The following is an 8207-nucleotide window of genomic DNA, read 5'->3' as shown; positions in this document are numbered from 1 at the left end:
GAGAAGTGGATTAAGAGTCAAGAGACCTGCGTTTCCATCCTAGCTCTATGGCTAATTAGCTGTGACCTCATCAAGTGATTTAATGTCTCTGGATCTCCATTTCCTCATTTGTAAAAAGAGGGGGTATGGCAGGTAATCTCTAAGGTCCTCCTCAGTTCTAAAGGCTGCAAGTTTAATAACTAAATGAGCTCTTTAGGAGAACTTGATGGGCATCTACAAATCCGTACTTGGATCTTTACTGTTACCATAAGCACCTATCAAGGGCCTATTTGCATATTAGGGCATACACATTAGCATATCCACATCCTTGGGAGGCTTGCTGTCCTTAGGCATGCCTTGTACTCCTTCCCGGTTCCAGTAACTCCTTGCTTTTGCTAACTCCTTCCTCTCTTTGGCCTGGAGTCTAGCCCAGAACCTCAGGCCTTCAGCGAGGGGGCCTGTTCCCTCCAGCACGGCATGCCTGGAACTCCAGGTCCTGGTGCTCCCTGGTTCCCTGTGCCCATGCTTTTCCTGGCTACGGCTCTGTTGGTCACATTCTCTGCTTGCCTGATTAGATGTCCCTCCTTTCAGAGCCCCTGTGCCCTCACTCTTCTTGTCCTGTCCATCTAAATGGCTTCCCTGAGTATTTAGTTTGTTACTACCGTGACAATGTGGCAAGAGCATTACATGGGGTGAGGGACTGAAATCAATAGAACCCCTTTATCTTGCTGTTGTCAAGAAATAGGACTAGTCCAGTCCTCATGGGATCCCAGTAAACGATTAGGATTTAGCAGGACTAGTGCTTTACTGCCTTTGTATTCTACTTGCACAGTGATCCCATCAAGAAATGCCTTCTACACCCCATCCTCCAAGATCTGCCTCAAATCTCATCTCAGACTTCTAGGACCCTGAGACTAGATGATCTCCCCTCTTCTAACATTGTATGGAACCTGTTACTTCCAGCCCCTCGTCCCTTCCCAAACTCTCTACAGAGCTGACTTAACTCCTGCTTCTTCAGATCTAAGCTGAAAAGTGATTCTTCCTCTAGGAAGCCCTCCCTGACCACCCAGACAGATGAGATATCTTGTTATATATGCTTAAGGCTGCCTGTGCTTTTCTCTTATCCCATTTAGCAGGTTGATAATTATGCGTTTATTTGAGAGAAGACTTGATTCCCAAAGCTCTCACCTACGAGGACAGGCTCCAGTCTCTCCTGCTCACCACTAGTATATTCTCCAATGTCCAGCTGAGGGCCACCCATATACACACTGTGACCTTGCATGCTCTCTTGAATTTTTCTATAAATCCTAATTACTTAAGGTCTTCTCTATTCAGCTAGTCTGTGACCACCTTGAAGGCAGGAACTGTCCTGTCTTTCTGTTGTAACTTCAAGTCTCCATCATTGCTCTTCATAAATATGTATTGATTTGATGTTTCAGCTTTCAGAGACATGATTTGAACATTAGTCTGAGTTCATATCATATGAACTGTGAAAGGGGCTTCTTGAGCTCCATGTGCAGGAGAGAAGTCATCATGGGAGGTCAGAGCTGTAGATCAATGTGGCAGGTGACATTAAAGGGAAACAAATTAACCCTGGCGTAAGGCTACAGGAGATCCTTGAGACAGGACCCTTGAATGGAGGCAGATTTGGGGTGAAGGGGCAGGTGGAAGAAAGTTTGTTCTTGGATTGTGAGGCTCAATTATACACTGACGGTATTCCATGGAGAGTTGCTCAATCTCCCCAAACATTTTAGTCCTTTTCCATTTATTTATTTATTTTAAAAATTTTAATTTATTTTTTGTTGTATTATTTTACATTGTAGTAAAATAGCATAATATAAACTTTACCATCTTAAAACCATTTTTAAGTGCACAGTTTGGAAGTGTTAAGTGCATTCGCGTTGTGCAACCATCACCACCACCATCCATCTCCAGAGCTCTTTTCATCCTGCTAAACGGAAACTCTATACCCATTGAACAGGAACGCTCCACTCTCATAGCCCCTGGCAATCATCCTTCTCCTCTCTGTCTCTATGAATTTTACTACTCTAGATACTCAGAGAAGTGGACTCATGCAGTATTTGTCCTTTGTTGTCTGGCTTATTTCACTTACCACAATGTCCTCAAGGATCATCCATGTTGCAGCATGTGTCAATGCTCCCTTCCTTTTAAAGTCTGCATCATATTCCATTGTGTTTATCCATTCACCTGTCCATGGACACTTGGGTTGCTTATACCTTTTGGCTATTATGAATAATGCTGCTATGAACATGAATGTACAAATATCTCTTGAGACTCTATTTTCAATTCATTGAAGTGCAGAACTGGAACTATTAAATCATATGGTAGTTTAATTTTTAATTTTTTGAGGAACAGCATAATATTTTCCACAGTAATTGCACCATTTTACATTCCCACCAACAAAGTGCACAAGGGTTCCAATTTTCCACATGCTCACCATTTATTTCCTATGGGTTTTTTTTTTGTTTGTTTCTTTTCTTTTTTTTAAACAGTACCATCCTAGAAGGTGTGAGTCCCTTTCTTGTAATGTTATGTGGTGGATGGGATAGTGCCTGTAGAACTGTGGGACAGTAGACACATGTAGAAGGTGACCTTTTCTGAGGAGTCACATGATATTCAGCACTTCCCAGGGTTCTGGACTCAGGTTTCCATTCCTTCTGTGGATTTTGATCAAGTAGCTAAATCTCTTTTTGTCCCTCTTTTTTTTCTGAAAAGATGGTGGTGGGGCGGGAGCAGATGTAAATAAAAATAGCTGTCTTCTCTCCACAGAGTTGGTGAAGCATCTACTGGGATAATATATGTGAAAACACTATAAATGAAAACATCTATTTAAATCCAATAGGTTGCTGTTTACAGTCTTAAAATGATCTGCCCTGCTCTGCTTGCCTACCTTTAGCACATATTCCATAGGAACTGTGGGGACAAGAAGAACACAGAATGTGATGATTAAATTCAGAAACTCAATCTGACTGGATCTGTTTGGGTTGGCAGTCTCCCGGTGCACTTGGGGTTGAAGAAGCTTTATAGATGGCCTGTGAGCAGGAAGTCTGTTAGAGGCTGGTGGCAGGCTGTGCCTTTGGAGAGGGAAGCTTAGCTTTTGTAAAGCCTGTTGACTGATTCCTTGTCAGTTTGAGATGATTTAATGGCCTTGCACTTGAACTGCCCCCAACCAAATATCAATCTGGGACTGTGTGGGAGAGAAACAGTAAATATATTTTGTGGGATGGAAGAGAGCAGGACAGACAAGAAGAGAAATGTCCACCAAAGGCCATGGACTCGTTCTTAAGCATCTTTATCAGTGTATCTTATGGGAAGCTCTAAGCATGAGAGTTAAATGTGGACTTTGGAGTCAGGCAGATTTGAGTTCAAATCCTAGTTCTAGCCAAGAACCAGCGCAAGTTGCTTTTCCTCTCTATGTGTCACTTTCCTCATCTGCATGGGGATACCCTCCAAAGATTACTGGAAGGATCAAATGAGACATATAAGTGTTCAATAAGTGTTAGGTATCATTACTCATATTACTAGGTATACAATGTTTGTTTGTTTATTTGGCTATTATTATTTCATAATAGCCAAAAGGTAGAAGCAACCAGCTCTTTCCTATATCAGCCAGCTCTTAGTTACTTGAAGTTACTGATACTTTCTAATCTCTGTGTTCTCAGAGGCAGCATGGTAAAATGGGAACAGGTCATGAAACTTGGCCAAGAACCGGAGGATTCTGGTGGATCTGTCACCGAACAGCTCTGTGTCCTTGGACTAAGTCACTTTCTTCTCTGGCTTTGCTTTCCTGATCTATAAACTGAGGTTGCATGATCTCAACCAACTATTTATTGAACACTCAGTATGTCCAAGATGCTGAGATGATACAAAGAGGGGACTGGTGGGGAGATCAGCAAAAGTTGGGACTCCCTGTGTGTGTGAAACCCTAGTGAAGGGCAGGATGGAAGGCTGTGGGCAGCTTGTTTGGGGTGTAGAGAGAGATGCAGGATGCAAGGTAATAGCAGTTGTTGAAAGATCTGTTGAATGAACGAATACCTGAATGGCGAGTCCATGATAAAATAGATGTCTGGGACCAAGTGGGTTCTGTGGATGGTTCCAGGGTGGAGGAGGACACAAAGGTCACATCCCCTTCACCCCTTGAATCCTCCAGCATCTGCAGCTCCAGGAAGGGATACAGAGAGGGAGAGAAGATTGGGCAGCAGCTGTGCAGTGAATGGGGAATCCCAGGACCCACAGATCCTGTGTACTGGGGGTCATCCCCGCTCACCCACCATGGGGATGCACAGGCCCAGGTTGGAGGGTCATCCGCACCGCTTGCTGATTGGCAGGCTGGTGGGCCAGGTGCTGGGGACTCTGGATCCCACCACACAGGGCTGCCCGGGCACCGGCAGGTGGTTGGTGATTCCCAGGCTAATTTCCTCAGCAGAGAGCTGATACTGATGGGACTCAACCTCACGCTGAGAAATCCCAGAGACTTGAATTTCTGGCCTGGAATCAGCAGTTAGACAACGCTTCCCACAAACTTGAGATGGTGCTGGGGATACTGGCTCCCCCCTATGTCCACCCTTCTCCCTGTCTTTTTTACTCCTACGTTCTTCTCACTGGCCACCCCCCCCCCCGACTTTTTAGCCATCTTTTACCCTTTGTTTTCACCCCATTCCCTCCCTGCCAAATACAACCTGATTTTTAAAGAGGCATTCTCTTAGGTTGAAACCCTGGCATGAAGAGGCAGCATTTGACCTTCCCTGATTACCACCACACTGTCTATTCTGCTGGTGTGGGGGGATGTCTCTCTCACACTCCTGTCTCTTAAAAAATATTACCCACCTCCCCTTTCAAATTAAGAGAGAGAGAGAGAGAGAGAGAGAGAGAGAGAGAGAGAGAGCTAGAGACAGGGAGCGAGAGAGAATTTGACATTATTGTATAATTTAAAATTGCACAGCCTAGAGCCCACAAAACCGAGCATGTAATTACACACTTACTAGAGGTAACAGCAGTGCTGATAATTATTCTTTACACAGGAGAGCCCCTGCTGATATCCCACAGTCAGAAAGTGGGAACTACAATATCTTTAATACCATCCTCAGAGACCCTCATAAGCAGAAGAGAAGTATGAGAAGGCTCACAGGGTCCAGAGCAATATCTTCATCGCGCCAGAATGTCAGGGGCTTTAGCACAACAGAAATCAATAGTTTCTAGTACATTTTTTGGTACAATTTTTTTTATGACCCAACCTGAGAAAGTACAGGGAAGGCAGAGGTACTGAACAGTATGAAACAAAACCTTCTTATCACAAGGCCTGTCTTTTAGACATGTCAGGCAACGTCAGTTTATGAGACACACGGTCTTTATCAGAGAAGAAAAAAACAACTAAAAATCCAAACAAACAAACAAAATCCCAGAGCAGCTGGAGCAAGGCCCTCATCCTGGAATATTTTCAGTCATAGGTATTTAAATCATAAACTCTTCCCTCTCCCCTTGTCCCCTAATTAAGGAAAAATCTTTGCTTATCAATGGCTATGAAGTTATACCTATTAAATCTCAAAAGAGAGGAGATAAATATATGGTACTTGTTTGTAGGCAATTGACCCTTTCTTCCCCCTTTTCCCCTGTGTACAGGAAATGAGCTGGTTGTATTTTAAAAATAAGGAAATACCAAGCAGGGGATGAAACACTGAGAAGATTTAAAGCGATAGAGAACTCAACAGTGTGAGGTGAAAGGTTTCCAGGTAGAGAAATCAAAGTAGAAAAACAATACTGTCCTTGCTTTCAAAAGGACAGCGTTTTGATTTTAGCATCTCCACACTAACCACAGAAGCTGTGACAGTGGTTACCTGTCTCTGCTGTATGATCATAGCCAAGGTCCTAAGTGTGTAGTTTGATCTTTAAAATATGTATGTATATATGCATAACCCAGGGACACAGACAATAATGTGGCGAAGGGCTGGGATGGCAGTGGCTGGGTGGAGGAGGTAAAGAGGGGGGGAAATGGGAGACATCGGTAATACTGTCAACAACAACAACACAACAAACAGTTTTCCCAAAACTAAACAAAACAAAACACGCTGCTTTGGTTGCTTGCAGGTTGTGCTGACATTCTGACTTGACAATGTACGGGATTTCAGTTGGATGAATAACCTGTTTAATTGGGTCCATTGTTCGGTAGGAATGACAGCTAATTTTTGCTTGAGGCTTAAGGAAGAACCTTCTGTCTGACTGATCCCTACTGTGTGCCAGGTGCTGAGTTAGATGCATGTTTTGCATTTCTGATTTAAGACTCACACTTTGTGCACTATGTAGTGTCCATTTTAAAGGTGAGAAAAAGTAATATTTAAACAAATGACTTGGCCAAGGGAACACACCTAATAAAGATCGAAGCGCTAAGACTCAACTAAATCTATTGACTGCTTGGTCAGGGGTGTGTGTTATGCCATTCTCATTTATAATTTAGTAATTCAGGTGATAACTGCCACTGAGTTGGAAGGGGTGTGCTGCTCAGATGAGCTCTTTGCAGATGCCTTTATAAGATGACATTTTAGTGAGGACCGCACAGCAAACAACAAAGAAACACAGTGACCTGAGACCCTTTTTTAACTTCCCCTGGAAATAGATTCTGAGGGAGGCAGACTCCAGGCTGGCTTGCAGTTGGACCCCAAAGCAAGTAGCAGCTAAGCGTTGGGTGACGCAGGGGGTGCTGGAAGACAGGCAGATGTTTATGCTGGGTCAATAAAAAGAAAGATGTTGGCATGAGAAGCACAAAGCTGAAGTCTAAGGATCTGAGGCATGAGCTGGGTTGCATCCACTGGAGGTCCAGGCAGATACATAGGACCATTCCAGACATTTCCTCAGACCAGTTGGCGAGCTAGTCGGCTGTGTTAACTGGCTTTTTGGTAAGATTCAAGTAGGGGTGGGGTCCCTGTTGCTGCTAAGTCAAAGGGGCTATATTGGCAGACTCAGGGGAAAAGACCCACAGGTATGCGAAGGCCTGACCAGTGGCAACCACAGACCACTGGCTTGTGCCTCCCACGGTGACTAGCTCTGGAGGCTCTGAAACGGCTGCTGTCATGACAGGGGTGTGGGGATGCTGATTAGGGCAGGAGCTGAAACCTCAAAGGAGAGTAATAAGCAAGATCCCGCACTGAGCATGCTTGTGAGGAAATCAGAATTTTTCTTTTGGTTGGTATTTCTGCTTTCAGCCGCTTTAGTGATCCCAGCTCAATCCTGGTGAACCAAGAGCCTGGATGAAATCTAGGGTGTGATCCATGTTACAGCTGTATTTTTTCTGGGAAAAAGAACCCGGATAGTACCAAAAGCTTCTCATTTCAACCCTGTGGCAAGATGAGAGGACATGGTAGACAGTGTGATCGATGCTTCAGGGGCTTGGCCAGCATCCTCTCCACCACTCAAATGTTGGCGTAGGTTGCCCAGTCGGCCCTTTGTAAATTCACTTGTCTGCGCTTCGCCTGCACAGGGTTCTGGAGAAGAAATTCCAGAGGGTTGCCTGGTTGCTAAGGAGGGAGCATAAGTTAGGGCCTGGATGTCCATGAGGTAAGAATCCTGGATGATTGTTTACCTCCTGGACGGGATAAGTCAATCCCACCTGGGTCCCTGTTAGCTAAAGGTCTGGGGCCCACAAGATCAGTAAAACAGGAAGCTTGACCTTTGCAAGCAGCACAATCTGGATGTTGATGATTCGCAGACCCAGGCTGTTTGGGTCTTAACTTTTCAAATGTTCTGCCTAAGGATGCAGTGGCTTCGGGAGCTGGGATGACAGGATTTGAAGGAAGGGAGCAGGATGAGTTCCTATTGGAGACCCATGCCAGGAATTTCTTTAGGTTTCTGTGGGAGATAGCTAACTGGGGACAAGGGGATTCCCAGTTTGAGCTACTGACTTATATACACAGATCTTTTCTCTTAAACCATATTCATGAGTATCTGTGAGAATTATCAGATCAAAATCACAAGCCTGGAGTCAAACAGATCTGGCTTTGAGTTCCAGCTGGGTGATTTATCAGCCCTGTGATTTGGGGCAAGTTAGTTTCTCCGGACCTCAGTTTCTTTACCTGTAAAATGGGAATAAAAGTTTTTCCTTCAGAGTTGCTATTGGGATTAAATAAAATGTGTCATTGCACCTAGCACAGTTACTCAGCCATAGTAGAGATTCAGTAACAGTTAGTTCCTTTCCCCACTTTTTTTCTTGTCCATTT

The sequence above is a fragment of the Cnephaeus nilssonii genome (genome assembly GCF_951640355.1).
Source record: "Cnephaeus nilssonii genome assembly, chromosome: 5".
Classification (NCBI taxonomy): domain Eukaryota; kingdom Metazoa; phylum Chordata; class Mammalia; order Chiroptera; family Vespertilionidae; genus Cnephaeus; species Cnephaeus nilssonii.
This window is presented reverse-complemented; position numbering follows the sequence as displayed.